The sequence below is a fragment of the Marmota flaviventris genome, chromosome 18, assembly GCF_047511675.1.
Source record: "Marmota flaviventris isolate mMarFla1 chromosome 18, mMarFla1.hap1, whole genome shotgun sequence".
Lineage (NCBI taxonomy): Eukaryota > Metazoa > Chordata > Mammalia > Rodentia > Sciuridae > Marmota > Marmota flaviventris.
The window spans coordinates 8,208,878-8,229,967 of NC_092515.1; the positions used below are offsets into that span (position 1 = coordinate 8,208,878).

At 39.8% G+C, this 21,090-nt stretch overlaps 1 pseudogene; it reads left to right on the forward strand.

Annotated features, from left to right (window-relative positions):
* Window positions 1-631: 631 nt before the first annotated feature.
* Window positions 632-10,617, forward strand: LOC114080046 (sulfotransferase 2A1-like; annotated as a pseudogene).
* The last annotated feature ends 10,473 nt before the right edge of the window (window positions 10,618-21,090 follow it).

Below are 21,090 nucleotides of genomic sequence, written 5' to 3' on the forward strand. Positions count from 1 at the left end.
AAGATGTTGGCCCCAAGTCCGCTGGGAACTGAGAGGCTAGACAAGTATGAAACAGAGCTTTGATGGATACCAATGTGACAGATAGGAAAATTCTCTTACCTCAGTCCATAAATACTGAAAGAATAAAACCCATTCCCATACGTTAATCAAAAGGTAAGGGAGGACTGGACCTGGAAGTCCAGTTACAGTCCACCCCCATATCTGCTGACTCTATTCAGGTTCTTGTCTTTAGATTAAAAGTGTCTTCAGTGCACATTTCCTTCCAGGCTATTTTTACACTGGTTTTATGTAAAACCTCTATGTTGAAAACTCTTCTAAATGCAAATAAATGGAAAAAAATACTTTCTTCAATTCCCATGGATACATCAGTGGGGTTATTTGGCAGCACTTGCTATGGGGTCCTGTCCATAAACTCAAGCTCAGACATCATGATCCTCACATGCCCTGAATGAGGCCAAAATTGCTCAATACAAAGAAATTGATCACCATCACAAGTTGTTTTTAACCAACCAGTTAATTTGACCATGAGAAAAAGTTAATGATTCTTTTGACTTTGAAGTCTAGTCTCCCAGTGTCTCCCACATCACCCAATTGTGGCTACAGCTGGAACCCCAGCACCACGCAAATCATCATGATAGATGACTACCTGTGGTTTGAAGGGTTACCTTTCCTGGTTATTGGTTACAGCTATGAAGTTATAAAAGAAGTATGCGCTCAGTTTGTGATAAAGGATGAAGATACAGTAATGGTGTCTTACCCAAAGTCAGGTAAGAAAACAGAACAGGAACCCCCCAGGAGAAAGGTGAGGGCTGCGTTCCTCACCCACTCAGCAGAGGATGGAATGGGCTCTCCAGGCCAGCGAGACCTGCTCTGGGGCAGGAGGGGCACTGCCTCAATACACCTCCATTTGTACTCATGCAGAGTGACATAAGTCATCAGGGATCATCTAAGGTATTGGAGAAAGATATAGGAGTGACTCTTAAGCAGATTTAGGTGTCTGTATGGTTGCATGGGAGAAGGGGGTGCAAGAGGGTGACCAGTGAAGACCTAATAGCAAAATCGCAGCTCCATAGAAATGAAAAGACTGAATGGAGGTCATGCGGTGAAGAGGGGTACTGTAGAGCAGGAGAGTCAGCAAGGACAATGGCTGGGAATCAGAAGAGCCTGGAAAATTCAAGGGACTGAAAGGGAATCCATCATGCATCTATCTACGAGAGCGGGACTGGGGGAAGGAGCATTGCAAATTGGGTGAAGATTGAAGCCACTGAAGTTGAAGGGGCCTGGTGCTGGAGAGTCAGAGGTAGTGGCAACACACTGAAAGGATCCCAGGAAAAAGCCAAGAGGTGGAAGCAACTTAAAATCCATTGACAGATGAATGCACAAACAGAATGTGGCATGTTGATACCATTGGATATGATTCAGCCTTAACAAGGAAGCATAATCTGACACCTTCTGCAACACAGATCAGTCTTGAGGGCATCCTGCTAAATGCAGTAGGTTGGGCACAAAAGAACAAATAGTATAGGATTCCAGTGGAACAAAACACCTAGTGTAGTCAAGTTCATGGAAACAGAGAGCCCCATGGTGTGTTCCAGGGTCTGAAAGATGAACTAATAGGGAAATGTTGTTAATAAGCAGAGATTTTTCAGTTTATCAAGATAAAATGGTTCTGGTCATTGGCTGAGCGACAGTAGAAACATGCTTAACATGGCTCAGCACCACTCGGCTGCATGCAAAATGGGTGTGATGGTAAAGTTTATGTTATGTATTTTATCATAACTCTTAGTTCACAAGTCAGAATAAAATGAGTAACCATCAATTTTTCTTCCTTATCTAGGATCCCACTGGTTGATTGAAATTCTCTGCCTGATTCACTCCAAAGGTGATACCAAGTGGATTCGATCTGTGCCCATCTGGGAACGGGCACCCTGGTTAGAGTCAGATGGGGGATACAAATTGTTAAAGGAGAGAGAGGGCCCATGGCTCCTGGCCTCTCACCTCCCCTTCCATCTCTTCCCTAAATCTTTTTTCACTTCCAAGGCCAAGGTCAGTGCCTAATGTTTGATCAGTGTTTTTGCTCTTGCATGTGCCCAGATAACCCCCGCAGATCTTGCTGGGTATCTGCTCGTTGGGTAGGTTGTGTGAGACCTCAGATTCTCAGACATTAGGTAAGATTGATGTGGCCACAACCTAGACTGCATTTGAGTACAAGGATGTGGGCCATTCCACAGATTAACCTAGCCTGAATTCTGGGGCAGAGTGACTGGCTACAGCCAGAATCTTAGAAAACCACATCTTATAAGCAACCAGAATCTGTAACTGCATTTGGACTAGAGCATCTCACCTTTATTGCTCTTAAAGATATCAGTCAATATTAATTCAGTAAAAACCTCTTGCCAGGTAGGTGGAAGAACCCAATTCAGTATTGACCATATGGGGAGCAGACCCTGCATGAATAGATAAATGCCTAAATTTAGGAAATTTCTATGGAGCTGTGGCTAGCTAGGTGACCACAGCAGCCCTCTGCATGTCACTGGGCTCTGTGATCAGCAGCCACTCCAGCCTCCTCCCCCCTTGACCCTGCCTGATGAATGATCAGCACAGACCATAGATATCCAAGAAATAACAAGCCACAGACTATTTTTAGAAACATACCTTCTTAAAATGTTTGTTTACTTCCGAATCTTTTCATGTTTTTGTTTAAACAACCCCAGGAAACCTAGAATAATAATCTCCTACCTTGAAAATGTCACAAAGTACCCAACAGTGAGCCTGCCCCAATAGACTCATTCCCATGTCTCCTCTTGGGTTTCATAAAACCTCTGCCTGATTAAACTGAGACCTAGGAGACACAAGACCTCCAATAACAACACCAAGAGAGTTGGGCAAAAATAAAGTCAATTTTGGATATTCAAGGACCAAATTTTGTGTGTGTGTTTGTGTGTTCACTATCTTGAACACCAGCTCCTTAATGTGCAAATGTGTACACAGTCAGGCAATTATCATCCAGACAAGAATAGAACACTTCTACCATTCAGAAAGTCCCCCCCGCAGGCTCCTTCTACCAATCAGTGCCCACCACCTGAGGGGAACACTCCCTGCACTTCAGCTAATGACTACTTTTGTTTATTCTTGAGTTTTGTATAAAAGCATTCATGCTGTATGATGCCATAACTGGGAGATTCCTCAATGGTCTTGAGTGTGAGAATGACTATATGTTGCTATGAATCTGAATATACCAGAATTGATTAATCCATTCTGCTGTTAGTGATCATGATGGGAAAGCACACACATACCCCTCACCACTTACCATTTAAAACTTTCCAGTAGCTTCCCATGTGGAGTAGACTAATATCCCAGGAAGAAGAGACAAGGTCTTACTCTTCTATTCCTAGCACATGAATATGTAATAGGAACTTTAAAATGTGTATTTGATGAATGAATGCTATAACTAATTCATTAAAGGAATCCATTGATGTTTAGTAGAGATTAAGTAAGAACTGCCTGGGTAAAGATCAAAATCAGGGTGGAAATGACTGATTGAGAATGATTTTTCTTTCTCTCATTTTTCCTTAATTTAAGGTGATATATATCATGAGAAATCCCAAAGATGTTCTTGTGTCAGGTTACTATTATTGGACTATAACAAACTTTTCTAAGAAACCAGAGTCACTGGAACGTATTTTAAATGGTTCCTCCAAGGCTACGGTGAGTGTTCTGTGATATAGATCTGCTTCCTTTACACTATTGGTCTTTCTCCTAATTTTCTGGGATCCCTTTTGAATTGTTTATCTGTATAGATTCACATACAAGAGAAAACAGACAACGCTTGACTTTGTGAGTCTGGCTTGTTTCAATTACCCTGCTGGTCTCCAGTTCCACCCATTTTCCTGCAGATGGCATAATTTAGCTCTTCTTTATGACTGAGTAAAATCCATCATGTATATGTACCACATGTTCTTTATCCATTCATCCGTCAGGGGACACCTAGGCTGGTTCCATTACTCAGCTGCTGTGAATTGAACTGCTATCAACATGGGTGTGCATCTATAGCTATAGTATGCCGACTTTAATTCTTTTGGATAAATACCAAAGTCTGGGTCATATGGTGGTTCTATTCCTAGTCTTTTGGGGAAACTTCATATTAATTTCCATGGTGGTTGTTCTAAGTGTATATAAGTGTTCCTTTTCACCACATTTCTACCAGCATTTATTATTATTTGTGTTCTTCATGATTGCCATTCTAACTGGGGTGAGATATAATCTCATGTACTTGGAATTGCTTTTCTCAGCTTGTTAAATATGTTGAAATTCTTTTCATGAATGCGTTGGCCATTGTATTTCTCCTTTTGAGAGATGATTGTCATTTACCCATTTCCTCATTGGGTTATTTGGTTATTGGGGTTAAGATTTTTGAGTTCTTATATATTCTTGATGTTAATGCTCTATGAGAAGAGTAGCTGGCAAAGATTTTCTCTAAGTCCTCTCTTCTCTGTCTCATTTCCTTTGCTGTACAGAGGTTTTATAACTTGAAACCATTTATCAATTTATCAATTCTTGGTTTTGTTCCCTAACAGAAGTCTTACTGAGGAAGTCATGCCTGAACCTATACATTAAAGTGTAGGTGTCAGGTTTTCTACTAGTAGTTACAGTGTTTATAGTCTAATTCCTATGGTTTTGAGCCACTTTGAGTTAATTTTTGTGCTGGATTTAGCTTTATTCTTCTAATGTAGATATTCAGTTTTCTAAGTACCATTTATTAAGCATGCTGTGTTTTCTCCAATATTTGCTTTCAGTGTCTTTGTTAAAGGTCCAATGACTCTATGTGTGGATTATTTCTGTATCTTCTATTCTCATCAATTGATCTATGTGTCTGTTTTGATATTAGCACATTTTTTGTTATTATACCTCTGTAGTCTGGTTTGAGATGGGGGAATGTGGTAACTTCAGTATTATTATTATTATTATTATTATTATTATTATTATTATTATTATTTTGCACTGGGTATTAGACTCAGGGCCTTGCAACTGCTAATCAAGAGCTCTGAGGCCACATCCCCAGCCCTTTGTCATTGCTCTGAATTGCTTCAGCTAAGCTTGGTCTTTTATCTGTCATTTAAGTTTTGGAACTGTTTCTATTTCTGTGGAGAATGACATTGGTATTTGATGGGGATTGCAACAAACCTGTAGATTTCTTTTTGTAATATAGCAATTTTAATTCTGCCTATCCAAGAACATGGGAGGGCTTTTTACTTGTACTGTCTTCTTCTTCAATTTCTTTCTTCAGTGGTCTGTGATTTTAAATGTGAGAGGTCTTTCACCTCTTTGAGGAGATCATGCCTAGGATTTTGTTGTTTCTGTTGTTGTCTTTTTGTTTGTTTGTGTGTTGCCCATGATTGGACCCAGGGGCACTTAACCACTAGGCACATCCCCAGCCCATCTTTTTGTATTTTATTTAGAGACAGGGTCTCACTGAGTTACTTAGGGACACATCAAGTTTTTGAGTCTGGCTTTGAACTCAAAATCATCCTGCCTCAGATCCCTGAGCTGGCTGGGATTACAGGAGTGAACCACCACACTAAGCTACCTAGGTATTTTTTTAGACAATTGTGGAAGAAATTGTATTGCTGATTTCTTCCTCAACAGATTAATTATAGTTATGAAGAAAAGTGCTTAAATTTTGTATGTTGATTTTGTATCCTGCTACTTTTGCCAAATTTGTTTATCAGTTCTAAAACTGTTTTGGGGACAGAGCTTTTTGGGTCTTCAAAGCATAGCATCATATTATCTGCGAACAGTGATATTAGGCTTCTTTTTTTCTTACTTCTGATTTTTAAAATTTCCTTCTCTTGCCAGATTTCTCTGGCTAAAGTTTCAAGAACTCTATTGAATGGGTATGCTGAGAGTGGACATCCTTGCCTTGTTCCTGATTTTAGAAGGAATGCTTCCAGATTTCCCCAGGTTAGCATGATGTTGGCTTGGGTTTGTCACACACAAGCCCTCATGATGCTCAGTCAAGTTCCTCTGTCAAGGCAAATTCCATTGATGTAGGGAAATACATTTGTGGATTTGCATGTGTTGACCCAACCTTACATCCCTGGATTGAAATCAACATGTTGTAATGTACAATCTTAAAGTTTTAAGATTAACACAGCATGTCCTGTGTATAATTTTAATATTAAATAGGATTTGCTGACATTTTAATAAGGTTCTCTGTATCTATGTTTATCAGGAATATTGGTCTGTGGTTTTCTTACTTAATATGTCATTGTGTGTGTTGGGTATCAGTATGATACTGGTTTCATAGAATGAGTTCAGGAACGATCCCCCTCTTGACTTCAGTACCTAGTTTGAGGAGCACTTATCAACTATACATGAATAGAGCTGTCAGGATGTTAGAGTGACAGGGATGGCACAGCACCTGTTTTGATAGTGTGTAACCTGCACACCTGTGCCTGCCCCACAGTGCCCTATGGATCATGGTTTGAGCACATTCGTGGCTGGATGTCCATGAGACACAGGAAGAATGTCCTACTGCTAAGTTATGAAGAGCTGCAGAAGGTGAGCACCCTCTCATAGTCAGTGTCCACCACTCCCCACCATTCTTGCTCCCTTCCATGCCCCTGGTCCTCAGTGACTCCACTCCACCTCCCCTGTCAAAGCTCAGCCTCTTGGAGGTCACTAACAGTGGATGAAACCTTGGTCTCTAGAGCTCTACTTCTGTGACTCTCCCCAAGTTCCAAGTTCTTTCTCCATGTCTTCCAATTTATTGCATCTGGCAACATCAAAGCCATGCTTTATGCTAGCACCTGTGGCTGTCAGGATTTTGTGGGCAGGACCTATAATGCTGACAGAAACCTACTCATCAGAAGAGACTGGGTAGAAAGCATTAATCTGAGAGTTGCATCCACCTCTCTGGCATCTCTCCCTCACTGACGGGGGATTCGAATATGAGAAGCCACTTTGTGTAACTATTCTGAAGGGTCAGGGGCTGAAGTACAGGAGAAGCCTGCAAATGATGCTCAGCTCATGTGAGGTGGGTCCAGGGTAGAGCTGCGACACAGAAATGACTCCCCATGATCTTTAGCACAGTGTGGAGACTACAGATATCAATAATTAATTGTACATTTCAAAATGGCAAATGGAGAGGATTTTGAGTGTTCCCAACTATATAAATGATGTGTGTCTGAATTTTTAGATCAGATCATCACACACTGAAAAGGTACTTATTCTACCTTTATTTTTCTTTTAGAGCAGAAAAAATACACAATGAACTACACAAAGATGCATAGTTCTCCATATGAGTTTAATAAGTCCAGACACAATGGAAAACTTTTGAATTTTTTGAAATTTGTTTTCAGAATTATTAAACAATGTAAAGAAAAAAAGTAAGAGAGGGAACAAACCTATAGAGAACACTTGTCCTATGAGTGGGTCTTGGGGACAGAGAAGATGCCACAGGCTCAGGCATCTGCTTCCCCTGGAGAAAAGACTGGTCCCCTTCCTGCAGCTGCTTCCTGTCCTACTGTGTCCTCAGCATGAACTCAGTTCTCACCAAGGACCTTGATGTCACCTTCAGCCACCTCAGCAGCAAGCTCCCACACGTCCTCTCAATTCAACTCTCAAATCACACAACACGTTTGTTTAAATCATTGCCACAGTTGTGTGTCTTCTTGTTATGGATTGACTGGGGCTCATGAAAAAAAAACTAATAATAAAGTACTTTCATCTTAAAAGGAAGGTCTAGGATTACAAGCAAATTTTCAGTTCTTATACGGATCAGTTTCCTTGATGTGATCTCCCAGGAATATACATCAATAATCCTGGGGCTCAAGTTTATGAAGATATGATAAACCACTATGTGTTTGTTATTCAAGTGTCAGTTAAGGGACACAGTAGCACTTGGTGTAAGGATTAGTCTTTAGGGGATTGGTATCCTTGCCTTATCTTGCATTCTCTTTTTTTAGGGTTTCTTTTTTTTCTTACATGCATGACAATAGTGGAATGCATTACAATAATAATTATCCATTCACAGCACAATTTTTCCTATCTCTGTATATAAAGTATGTTCACACCAAATTATGCCATTATACATGAGCCTTATTATTATTATTATTATTACATTACAATTCTCATTCTTAAGAGTCTCTTTAGAAATCCCAGCACCTGCCTTTGGTGTGTCCTAAACTCAACCACACTGGGAAACCCATGTTGACCTTCATTCACATCATGCACATCCTTTATACCCCTTCTATTTGCCTGTCTTTCTTTCTCCCTCCTCTGGCATCCATTTCAGTCCTTTCTCATTTTGAGATGTCATTCTTTTCCTCTTTCTCCCCCGCACCCCTCCTAACACTTCCATTCTAATTTCCCATGTCTGCTGTCCTTCCTGTTCAGAGCATCACTCTTTATTGTTCACATTTTAGGACCCAAGAAGCACCATAGAGAAGATCTGTCAGTTCCTGGGAAAGAAGTTAAATCCAGAAGAACTGGACTCAGTCCTCAAGAATAGCTCCTTCCATGTCATGAAACAAAACAAGATGTCCAATCTTGAAATATTGTCTGAAGAATTCTCTTCTAGGCATTTCAAAATTACAAGAAAAGGTAACTGCTCAGTTTCCAGAACGTGTGAGAATGCTTGGAGAGCATTCTGTGTTTACCACCCAACAATAAGAGTGACAGTGTTGAAAGGTATCAACTTGAATCATTCATAAACAAGAAAGCTTCTTGTGTGCTCTAATGGAAAAAAAAGTTTTCATGGGCATGGGATGGACTGCAGGTACCAGAGAAAGTTGATTCAGTCTTGGAGAGAAGGGTGGGTTTTGGAGATGGTCATACCTAGGCTACTCCACTGGTGACTTACCATAGAGAACTGCCCTAAAGAAAGAGATACACAAAGAAAGACCAAATTGGAGAAATTAGGGAGTGGGTTATTTGCTTTGAGACACTGTAAGTCCTCCTTTCTGTGAGGAGAGATGAATCGTAACTACACCCTTGGATTCAGGTCTATTGAAAATGTCTACTTCGAGTACACGCAGAACCTGTTTTACCAAAATTCCTCTTAGTCACATCTTTCTTCAAAAGATATTCAGAAGGTCAGGATTCCTGCCAACCAGTGCTTCTGGAGCACAGAGAGAGAAAACAGGACTGGGCTGGGGATGGGGCTGAGAGAGAGAGCACCTGCCCAGCAGAAGGAACCACATGAAGATTGTTCAGATAATGAAGATATCAGTGAACATGGGAGGAAGGATGAATGGTTATAGGATAACAGTTACATATTAGACATTCTGCTACTTTACATTCATATGAGTGAATTGTTCAATGCATACATATATAAGTGTAACTATTATTCTATATTTAATATATAATTTAATTAATATGTTAACTAATTAGATTGGCCTACTATGTGAAAATTGATTTATTATCCACAATACTGTAACCTCATAGGTAAAGTGTAGGAGTTATGTCCATATATTTAGCAGCCTTTTCCTCAGCCACTTTCTCACGTGGTAACAACTCCAGGGCTTCTTAAAAATCCTTGCCTATAAAATGGGATATTATGCGAGTATATTACTCATTCTTTGTTAAACCTTTCAACAATTATTTATTGAGCATATATTATGTGATTCTCTAAAGCTCTAAATCTTAGGCAATTTACAAAGTTTTGATTTCCTAATATGTTAGAAATACATACTGTATGTATATTCAAAAAGGAAGTACATAGAAGATCTCATGTTTGATCATTGCTATGAACAAGGATGGTGATGTAAGGCTCTGAACTGAGAGCCCCCTCTGATTCACTGCATTGGAGTTGACATTTGAGTGAGGCCAATGGACTGGAGGTGAATGTGTCTCCAAGACAGCACTCTGGGGTAAGGGGCAGGAAAGGTAACTACCCTGAGGAGGGGGCAGCCTGGCATGTCTGAAGGTGAATCAGAAGACTGTGTCATGGAGCCGAGAGAGCAAATGGCCATTCCCAGGGATGTAGTCCCAACCAAGAAGAAATGTACACCTAGAGCCTCAAAGCACCAGGGAACTTGGCTGAAGGAGAGTGGACGTCCTGGGAGACTCTGAGCCCCCAGGGACTGGAGCCACTGGATTTGGAAAGGGGTCAACATGTGTTCCTTGTGCAGAAGAACTGATCACAGGGATTGGCCAAAGGCAGAGAGACTAGGTGTGACCTGCTCTCATCACCCAAGTCATGAATTGTTAGATTGAGTCACAGTTCTCAAGAAAGAAGTGGTCAGAATTAATTATGATCCAGATCTTCTGATTTATACCCAGCATTGCTGCTTATACATTCGGTACAGGTTGCTTTGAAAAGGGAGGGAAGTCAGGACACACTTTCCCAGCAGGTAGACTTGTAAATAGGTGTGGTGGCCAGGCAGGAGAAGGCCTCACCAATGACCCAGGGGTCACTCTGCTGTCTTGACAGAGCAGGGAGGAGGTCACCGTCTTAAGACCTCTCCCTAGATCTGATCTGCGTCTACTTCATCTTTTCCAGGCATCTGTGGGGACTGGAAGAATCACCTCACAGTGGCCCAAGCTGAAGCCTTGGATAAAGTTTACCAGGAGAAGATGGCGGGTTTCCCCAAAGAGCTGTTCCCATGGGAGTAACGTCTAAAAATTCTGATTATGGTCATTGTTTTTAATGTCCTGGGATGTGTACACGACTGGGCGTTCTTCACATAAAACCCATACTTACAGGAAAGATGGAGGGTAGATAGAATAACACAAAGAACCAATGAAATATAATTAATGGATGAGCAAAAAAATGTCTAATAGTGAAGAAGGAGAATTGTAGAAGGGAAGGGTCATGGTAGAGAAAGGGGGGTTCATGAACTGAAACAGATTTTCATGCATGAAAGAGTTTTTTCAGATGAGCCCAACTCCTATGTGGAACAATAAATCTCTGACCAAAAGTGAAAAATCTGCTTCTTCCTTCTGGAGAGTTGGATTATATATATTTTTTACCTCTTATCACTTGCTTGTTAAAAATTACTGGGATTTCCCTATTCACTTCATCACTATCTAGCTTTAAAGAAACTTAGTAATACTTAAAATACCAAGAAGCTTAAAAACATACAGTAAGACTATCACCCACAACCATGACTTATTTTTAAAACAAGAAATACAATGTAGAAGCAGTTATTAAGGTTCCTTTTCTATTACATGTATCTGCAGAATTTATGATGATGATAATCTGCAAGAGTATAATTTCCAACAGTATTATTTGATTTCTGGTTTTCTTGACAGCATAAATAACAAGTGGTATGTATGAAACTTTTAAACCTTACATGAATGGTGGATGGTATGGTATATTCATAGATTCTCATTTCTACTCAGCATTTAACCTATGGTTTTATCAGAGCTGATATGTACAGAGTAGTTCAGAATTGAACTAACTTGGGACAAAGTTTAGTAACCTGTTTTTCTGTAAATGACACTGGGTTTCCCCCTCACCAATTTTTCCATATTTAAAGTAAATGAATATTTACTTGAATTTAAGTAAATGAATCTGGTTCACTATTTGGCAAGCATGACCAAAAAAAAAGCTATGAGATTTTCTAAGATGAACATGAAGTACTGAACTAGAGTATCCATTCATTGGCCTCTTGCAGGTGTTATGAAATGTTTCTCCAATAATCATTTCATAGAGGTAAAATCCAAATAAACTCCTCTACCTCTGCCTGCTTTGAGTTGAGTGTGAAATTCATTAACTTGGAGATCCTACAACTGAGGTACATAGTGTTCTTCTCCCACTAACTTGCTGTAGAAAACACCTCCTATATGAGGATTTGATGATAAGGCTTCTAAGGGTTCTTTAAAGGCACTTGAAGACCATTTTAGTAAAAGCCCAGACTGTTCATTGTGACCTGCAGATGTCAAATAGGTAACTAAAAGAAAGAATTGAGAAGCTTGCCTCTTGGGCTTCTGGTAGTCTCTCTCTTCTTTGATGCCTGAAAACGTTGAATCAGGTTTCTGTTCAACTCTGCAGGTAAACATATTCATTGTTTCTCAAGTGGCTCATCGGGAACTAAAATACAAGGTCAATTTCACCTAAATTTACCTAACTTACCTCCTCCCATGAAGGCTGAATACAGCAAGACAAAGTGAACTAGACAATGTCCCATCCAGGCCTTGGGAGTGGCCCTAGAAGTCTCCAGTCATCAGTTCTTCCTGCCCACTCCCCACCTGCCCCTTCTTCCCCCCCCCCCACTGTCTGGCCCTTCTGCACACTAGGCTCCCTGTCGAGGCTTTGCTGGTCAGAGCCTCCCACCTTCTTTGGCTTCCTAGCTGTCCAACAAAATCTTTGTCCTTCCCCAAGAATGTGGCCTCAAAATCATGGCCTGTTTGTGAAGTAAATGAATCTGGTTCAGTGACAGTTCTGTTTACAATTAGTGTGACTTTCCTTCTTTAAGAACTTTCCAAGTTTTTAATTATTATCTAAGCTTTGTGTAGTTTTCTGTGTTTGTCTTGCACCTGTGAGGTCCAGGATGTGAGCAGAGGTTCTCATTGCAACATTCACTGTTAATTCAGGCTCCACACACACCCATTTACTATACCCAGTCTCCCAATATGAGGAACTAAGAGGAGGCGCCATGCAGAATGTCTTCTTTTATGCAATTTGCTGGCAGTGCCTCCCATGGCATTTATTTTAGCTAATATTAAACAAGCAACAAAATATTTTTCTAGGTGACATGGATAGGGCAGTACTTTGGGCTGCCTACAAAAAAATATTATAGTCTTATATTCTCTCTCCCACCCCATTCTCTCTGGCTTTATTTATCCCCAAACTGAATAATTTGCATCTCACTGGTGAGAAAAACAACAAACGATATCCCAATTTCTCCAAATTCTGACTCTTTAAACAGAAAGATATTACTATGAAACCTAGACAACTAAAGTTAGAAACAGGTAAAAACAACAAAAATCATCAAAAATGAAGATGAAATTCAGAGAAATGCCAACAACATCACAATCATCAAATTCAAGAAGGAATATAAACATAGTAATGGAAGGAAAGAAAAAAACTTTGAAAATATAAAGAACCTTTTTAAAATGATTAGAAACAACTGGACACAGTGTCACACACCTATAATCTCAGTGGATTGGGAGGCTGAGACAGGAGGATCATGAGTTCAAAGCCAGCCTCAGGAACCACAAGGTGCGAAGCAACTCAGTGAGACCCTGCCTCTAAATAAAATACAAAATAAGGCTCTGGATGTGGGTCAGTGGTTGAGTGCCCTTGAGTTCACTCCCTGGTACCAAAAAAAAAGGATTATAAACAGAAGACAGGCAAAGAAGATCTGACTTAGAATAATTGCAGTTTCCAGAAATGGATTCAATGTTTTTAATAAAGAGAACATTCATAAAATAAGAAAAACAGACATATTTACAGAGCAAACCAGTAAGTGGAAACATTTACTCTGACTAGTCAATTCTGATTCATATCCAAGTAAAACAATGTAGCTTGAAGCATCCTGAGTACCTCAAGCTTCCACAAGGACAAAGTTAAATTAAAAATCCTTACTTCTAACTTGTAGGGAATTCAAATATATGATGCATGATTGTTAGCCATAGTGAGACACTGTGCCAGAATATTCTCCTACAACCACCTGTAAACTGTATCCATTGAAAAAACTCCCTCCTTGTCTCCTCTCTACCGTCCCTGATCTCTGGAGAGCAGCATTCGGCTGTTCCGACGTTTGTTTTCTATATTCCACTACAAGGATAGCATTTGCTTTCCTGTGGCTGGCTTGTTTCCTTATAATGTCCATCCATGTGGCCTTAAATAATAAGACTGCATGCCTTTTCCAGACGGAACAGATTCCATTTCTAATATGTGCCACACCCTTTTTGTCTATTCACCAATTGATAGACATTTAGTGACCAGAGAATTTTGTCAGAATAATGGAATATGTCACAACACCAATATTCAGTGCTGGAAAGAGTGAGAGAAATGCTATAAAACTACTCATATAAGTATGTGCACCAACAAATTTATACCCAGCCAAAATGTCTATCAAGTATAAAGTCTACAGACAAAATTATGCACGATGAAGAACGCAGTAATTATTCTCTCATGCTATTCTGGAGGAACCACTAGGCATCAGCACTCTTCACTCTTCATATATAAAATACAGCTTGCCTGATAGACATGAAAGTCCATGAACTTGGAGCCTAGAGAGTTAATGAACTTAGGAAATTCTGCCCAGACAGGTAAAATGGCCTGCTGACTTAGCTCATGCCAGAATAAGTTGACATCAAACTTGAATCCCCACCTCATATTTTACCAGGAGTAAGAACTTAGAAAGAATGCTTAACATTTTAGAGCATGATTTCTCCATCAAAAAATTGGGTTCATACTTTTGAATACCATATGGATTTGGGGTGTTTTTTTGAAACAGGAGAATAATCATTTTCAATTTGTAATTTTTTTGTTTTTTTTAGTTAGAGACTTTTTAAATATTTAATTGATTTTATTTTTAAAATACATGACAGTGGAATGCATTCCAATATTTATTACACATATAGAGAAAAATTTTTCATATCTCTGTTTATATATAAAGTAAGTTCACATTAATTCATGTCTCCATACATGTACTTTGGATAATGATGTCTATCACATTCCACCATTGCTACCTCGCTACCCCCTCCCTTCCCCTCCCACCCCTCTACCCTATCTAGAGTTCCTCTATTCTTCTAATGCTCCCCCTCCCTACCCCACTAAAGTCACTCACCTTGTGTCAGAGAAAACATTCAGAATTTGTTTTTTGGGGATTGGCTAACATCACTTAGCATTATTTTCTCCAACACCATTCATTTACCTGCAAATGCCATGATTTTATTCTCTTTTATTGCTGAGTAATATTCTATTCTGTATATATGCCACATTTTTTTATCCATTCATCTACTGAAGGGCATCTAGGTTGGTTCCACAGTTTAGCTATTGTGAATTGTGCTGCTATAAATATTGATGTGGCTGTGTCCCTGTAGTATGCTATTATACACACACACACACACACACACACACAATGGTATATTAGTCAGCATTAAAATAGAATATAATCATGGCATTTGCAGGTAAATGGACGGAGTTGGAGAATATAATGCTAAGTGAAGTAAACCAAACCTAAAAAACCAAATGCCAAGTGTTTTCTCTGAAAAATAGATACTAATCCAAAATTTGGGGGCTGAGGGGAGATGGGATGAGTGGAGGAACTTTATATGGGCCAAATGGGAGGGGAGAAAGGAAGCACGGGGGTAGGAAAGATGGTGGAATGAGATGGACATCATTACCATAAGTACATGCATGATTGTATGAAAGGTGTGACCCTACTTTGGGTACAACTAGAGAAGTCAAAAATTATTCTCTCCTTGTGTACAATGAATCAAAGAGCATTCTGCTGTTGTGTACAACTGATTAGAACAAATGAATATTTTTTAAATACAAAAAAATAATAGAAAAGAGTTTGGAAATCATTCTTACCTACACTCTGGCAGGCATGAAATGAGACACTCTTTATGACGATCACAAAGCAGGTCATAGGTACTGGACTCATGGACAACAACAGTCATTCTTCCCTGTTTGTGGTCTTTCCCTATGATGTCACAAATTCCTCACACCAAATCTATGAGGAAGGCCTGGTCTTGTTAATTCAACCAATGCTGGTTGGCCATGTGCTCATTTTCAGGCAATGTCTTATCTGACTGGAGGTAGATGGTTAAAGCAAAGTCCCCCCATCCTAGAGTATGCAGTGTAGTAGAGGAGAAAGATAATAAACCCCCAAATTCACAAATATCAATGTAAGATACACCTGTAGAGTATGAAGTCAGGCTGGGATACTTACTTGTGGAATAGGAAGTCATGGTAAGGGTGAGAGACGGAGTTGTCAGAGTCACCATTTTAGAAAATGAAGAGCGGCCCTCTGAGCCACTGAAGTGGATTTGCCAAAATTTAAATTACCTGAAATCAAATTGCATTGGGGCTGTTTGAGGAATGGCAGGAAGTCTGCTGGGTTTGCATGGGGGTGGTTTGATACTCAGCTCTAGAGGAATTTGGACTCTTTCCCAAAATATGGATCACTATGTGCTGGGGATGGAACTCAGGGGTAGAGCTCCTGCCTAGTTTCCATGAGGCCCCAAATAAATCTCCATAAATTTCACAACAAAAATCAAGACACACCCATGAAATCTGAACACCTGCTTTCTTCCCAAGCTGTGCATCTATGAAACACATGTTATCAACAACCCCTGTCACAGATGCAGAGTGAGGCATTACCTAACGTGCCCACTAATATGTGAAAACCCCAGGATTGAACCTTAGTCTACCTGAGGATAGTGCTCAAATATTCTCCACTGAGAGCTGCATTGCAAGATGTTCTAAGTGCAAACTGTTAGAAATGTCTTCACTTTTGTAAAGATAAAAACTGACTCACTGCACCTTCCCATCTCTATCCAAATTACTGGCAGTTTTCATTGATCTGTGATTGGTGATTCTGTGTGTAATATTTGGAACCCAAGTGCAACTCTCTCACTTGGTGGTGTTAGGACTTTGAATAAAGTTGTTTTCTTTTTACACTAATACATTATTGTAAAAATTATTATTATATTATTGTATAATAATTATCATTATATTATTAATGCATTAGAATGACACAGAATAGTTGGGCTCATGGTGATATGTCCCCACATGCACAAGCATAATTAGGTCTGATTTATTGCTGCACACACACTTTCCCCTTCCCTCCTCTCCTCTCTTCCCTGATTCATCTCTAAGTCTTTACTGTCTCTTCTATTTCCTTTTTCCTTTCTCCTGCATATGTGATAAATATATGACCATTGACATTCTGAATCTTACTTATCTTACTTAACAAGATGTTCTCCATTTTCATTCATTTTCCTATAAATTACATAATTGCATTCTTCTTTATGGCTTAATAAACCTTCCTGAGATAGATATATATATATATATATATATATATATATACCACTTTTATCCATTTATGAGTCAACAGGTTGTTTTCTTTAACTTGATTACTATGATTCTCACTGGTATAAAGAGGGGTGTGCATGTATTGCTATACAATATGGTGACTTGGTTCTTTTGAATAAATACCAAGGTGTACTTGAGCAGGGTCACGTGCTGGCTCCATTCCTAGGCTTTTGAAGTATCTCCATTCTACGTCCATAGTAGTTTTTAATTCCACCAACAGTGCATAGGAGCTCAAATCTCCCACGCCCTCACACACAAAAAAAAATTCTTTTTCTTCACAGTTGACATTCTAATTGGAGAGAGATGCAATATTATTGTAGTTTTGATTTGCATTTTCCTGATTGCTAAGGATATTGAACATTGCTTCACATGTTTCTTGGCCACCTGGGTTTCTTCCTGTGGTAAATGTCTCTTTAGTTCACTTCCCCATTTACACAATGGACTCTTTGGGGTTTTGGTGATAAGGTTTTTTGAGTTCCTTTTACATTCTGTCAAAAGGGTAGCTGGCAAGTGAAGCTAGCCAATCCCTAAAAAACAAAAGCCAAATGTCTTCTTTGATATAAGGAGAGTAACTAAGATCAGAGTAGGGATGAAGAGCAGGAGAAGAAGATTAACATTTAACAGGGATGAGAGGTGGGAGGGAAAGGGAGAGAGAAGGGAAATTGCATGGAAATGGAAGGAGACCCTCAGGGTTATACAGTGGAGGGGGTAGAGAGAGAGGAGGGGAGGGGAGGGGAGAGGTGGGGGGGGGAGGGTGGAGGATGGGAAAGGCAGCGGAGCACAACAGACACTAGTATGGCAATATGTAAATCAATGGATGTGTAACTGATGTGATTCTGCAATCTGTGTATGGGGTGAAGGTGGGAGTTCATAACCCACTTGAATCAAAGTGTGGAATATGATATGTCAAGAAATTTGTAATGTTTTGAACAACCAACAATAAAAAATTTAAAAAAAAAGGGTAGCTGGCAAAAATTTTCTCCAATTCTTTGGTGTCTTTCTTCACATACTTACTTCCATTGCTGTGCAGAATTCCTTTAATTTGATACTTTTTGTTTGTTAATTCTTTGCTTTGTTCCTATATTTTAGGAGGCTTTCTGAGGAAGTCAATGCCTTTATCTATAGGTGGAAGAGTTGATGATGTGTCTTCTTCTAACTATTAGAATAAACTTTCAGGTCTGAACCCAGATATTTGATCACTGTATGTTGATTTTTATACAAGGATGAAGTACAGGGACTGCATCATCATTTTCTAGTGGAATCTCCTGGGTGACATGTTTGGACAGCCCCAGCAGAGGGACTAGACAGGAAGGACAGATTGTAGCAGTACAGTCAGAGCCTCCTGTCCCACCAGGTGTAACTGCAGGCCATACACAGCAGGCATTCGAGGTCACTGGGGATAACTGTGGCCAGTGCAGCACTGACTCAGGGGTCACCCAGTGTTCTCCATTTACAGCACGAACTTGGTTATCACCAGGAATGGGGGGTACTGCAGCACAGAGCTGGACTCAGGGTCACCCAGGGATCACTGTAGTCCAGTGGATCCCATACTCTGCTGTCCCTCAGACATAACACTGGTCCAGAGCACAGCATGCAGTGAAGTTCAGTACTGAGCATGGACTCGGGTGACAGCTGTATAAACCAGAAGAGAGAATGAACTTGGGTGGCAACTGGAGACAAATATAGGGAAGAGGGTACTTCAAAGGAACTGTAAGTGTCACCACACTCCTAACACATGGACTCATTCCAATAAAGTTAACTGTTTTAACAAAAGAACTCAACAGACACTTCTCAGAAGAACAAATACAAATGGCCAACAAATACATGAAAAAAAAAAGTGTTCAACATCCCTAGCAATCACAGAAATGCAAATCAAAATTACATTGAGAATTCATCTCACTCCACTCAGAATGACAATCATCAGGAACAAAAGATAATAAATGCTGGGGAGAACGTGGGGGAAAGGGTACATTCATACATTGTGGGTGGAACTGCAAATTAGTACAAACGTTCAGGAAAGAACTATGGAGATTCCTCCAAAGACTAGGAATGGAACCCCCATGTGACCCAGCAATCCCACTTCTTGGCATTTATCCATCTCTAAATTCAGAATACTATAGTGATGCAGCCCCATCAACATATACACCAGCATAACTCACAAGAACCCAGTTTAGAAATAACCCAGGTACCCATCAACAGGGAAACAGATTAAGACAATGTGGTATATTTACAAAGTGGAGTATTACTAAGGCATAATAAAGAAAGAAATTATGACATTTATTGGTTAATAGATGGAACTGGAGAACATCGTGCTCAGTGAAATAATCCAGACTCAGAAAGAAAGGGTCGAATGTTTTACTCAGTAACAAAGAGCAAAGTAAGGGCAAAAAGTTCAGGAGAGGATCTGATATCATAAACATAGAGGGAAGAGAAGTGGAATATAAGAAGGAGACTGAGTGGTCAGGGAGGGATTGGAAAGGTGAGGAAATGCAGAATGAAATTAACAAATTATGCTATGTTCACTTGTAAATATACCACAGTAAACTCACCTAAATGCATATCTATAAAGCAAAAATAAATAAATACTGGTAGGAAGAGGAGGGAAAAGTGGGGGAGGGAAGCAGAGTCACTGGGGACTGGAGCAAATTACATTCCATGCATGTATGATTGTGTCAAAATGAACCCAATATTATGTATAACCCATAGTGCACTATTAAACATAAGAAAGTTAACAGTTTTACTCTGTCAAAGAGGGTGGGTTTTATAACTTCCTCTTTCGATTCATGGGATTGGTGGGATGATGTAACAAATGACAAGTATTAAGTGTTCAGAATGCTATAGAAATGTGTTGGCCCCTCATCATTATTATTCACGGGGTCACTGCAATTGCCATAAATCTCTAGAATTACCTGGCAATGCTAAAAATCAAACTAATTCATGAAACAGTTTCCACTTGCATAAAAGGTAACTCTTTTACCTTGATGCACATAGTATTCTGTCTGCCCAGAGCATATGCATCCCTTGCAATTTCACCTGTTCCAATTCCACTCTTCTTTCAGCGAGAATAATATTCATGCTCCAATTGGTGGTCATTCTCCCCGTGATGCACACAACAGTCTGAGGCCACATCATACTTGCATTCAGGATCAACAGCTCCTAGTTTTTTACACAAGTGCTCACTCTATTAATACACCCAAAAATTAGCAGGAAATGTGGAAAGCGTTTTTGCTCCTGATTATCAAATGTTCTACATGAAACACTGTTACCTTCTACGTGGGGTTTACATCGATCATCAGATGGTTTTCATTTTAGCTGTCAGAAGCCCATGGGGAGCATATTTTTAAAAGTAGGTGTTTCTTTCACCATTCCTGAAATCAGTGAGTCACTATTTATGGGCCCCCTGGATGGGTGTGTTGCTTGAACATGTGGAGCTGTTGGTCCCCGAGTCCCCTGGGCACAGAGAGTGCTCGACCAAAGATGAAACAGAGCTTCAATGGATCCTTGATGTGATAGATATGAAAATTCTCTCATCTCAGCCCCTAAACACTGACAGCAAGAAACACACTCCCACATGTTAATCAGAAGTTTAAGGCAGGACTGGACCCTGGAGTCTAGTTACAACACACCACCATATCTGGTGACTCTAAATCAGGTTCTTGTCCATTAGTCTCAAAGAGTTTTCAGCCCATGCTTCCTCAACATCCTTCCACCTATTATTTTTACACAGGTCCTATCGGTTTCATGTAAAACTTCTATTTTGAAAACTCTTCAAAATGCAAATAAATGGGAAAGGATGTCTTTCTTCAGGTCCAAGGACTCATCAGTGGGGTTATCTTGCAGCACTTGCTCTGGGTCCTGCCTGTGAAATCGTCCTCAGATCATGATCCACACATTCCCTGAATGAGGCCAAAATTGCTCAATACAAAGAAATTGATCACCATTACAAGTTGTTTTTACCAACCAGTTAATTTGACCATGAGAAAAAGTTAATGATTCTTTTGACTTTAAAGTCTAGTCTCCGAGTATCTCCCACAATGTTCAATGGTGGCTACAGCTGGAACCTCTGCACCACGCACAGATAGCTCATCACC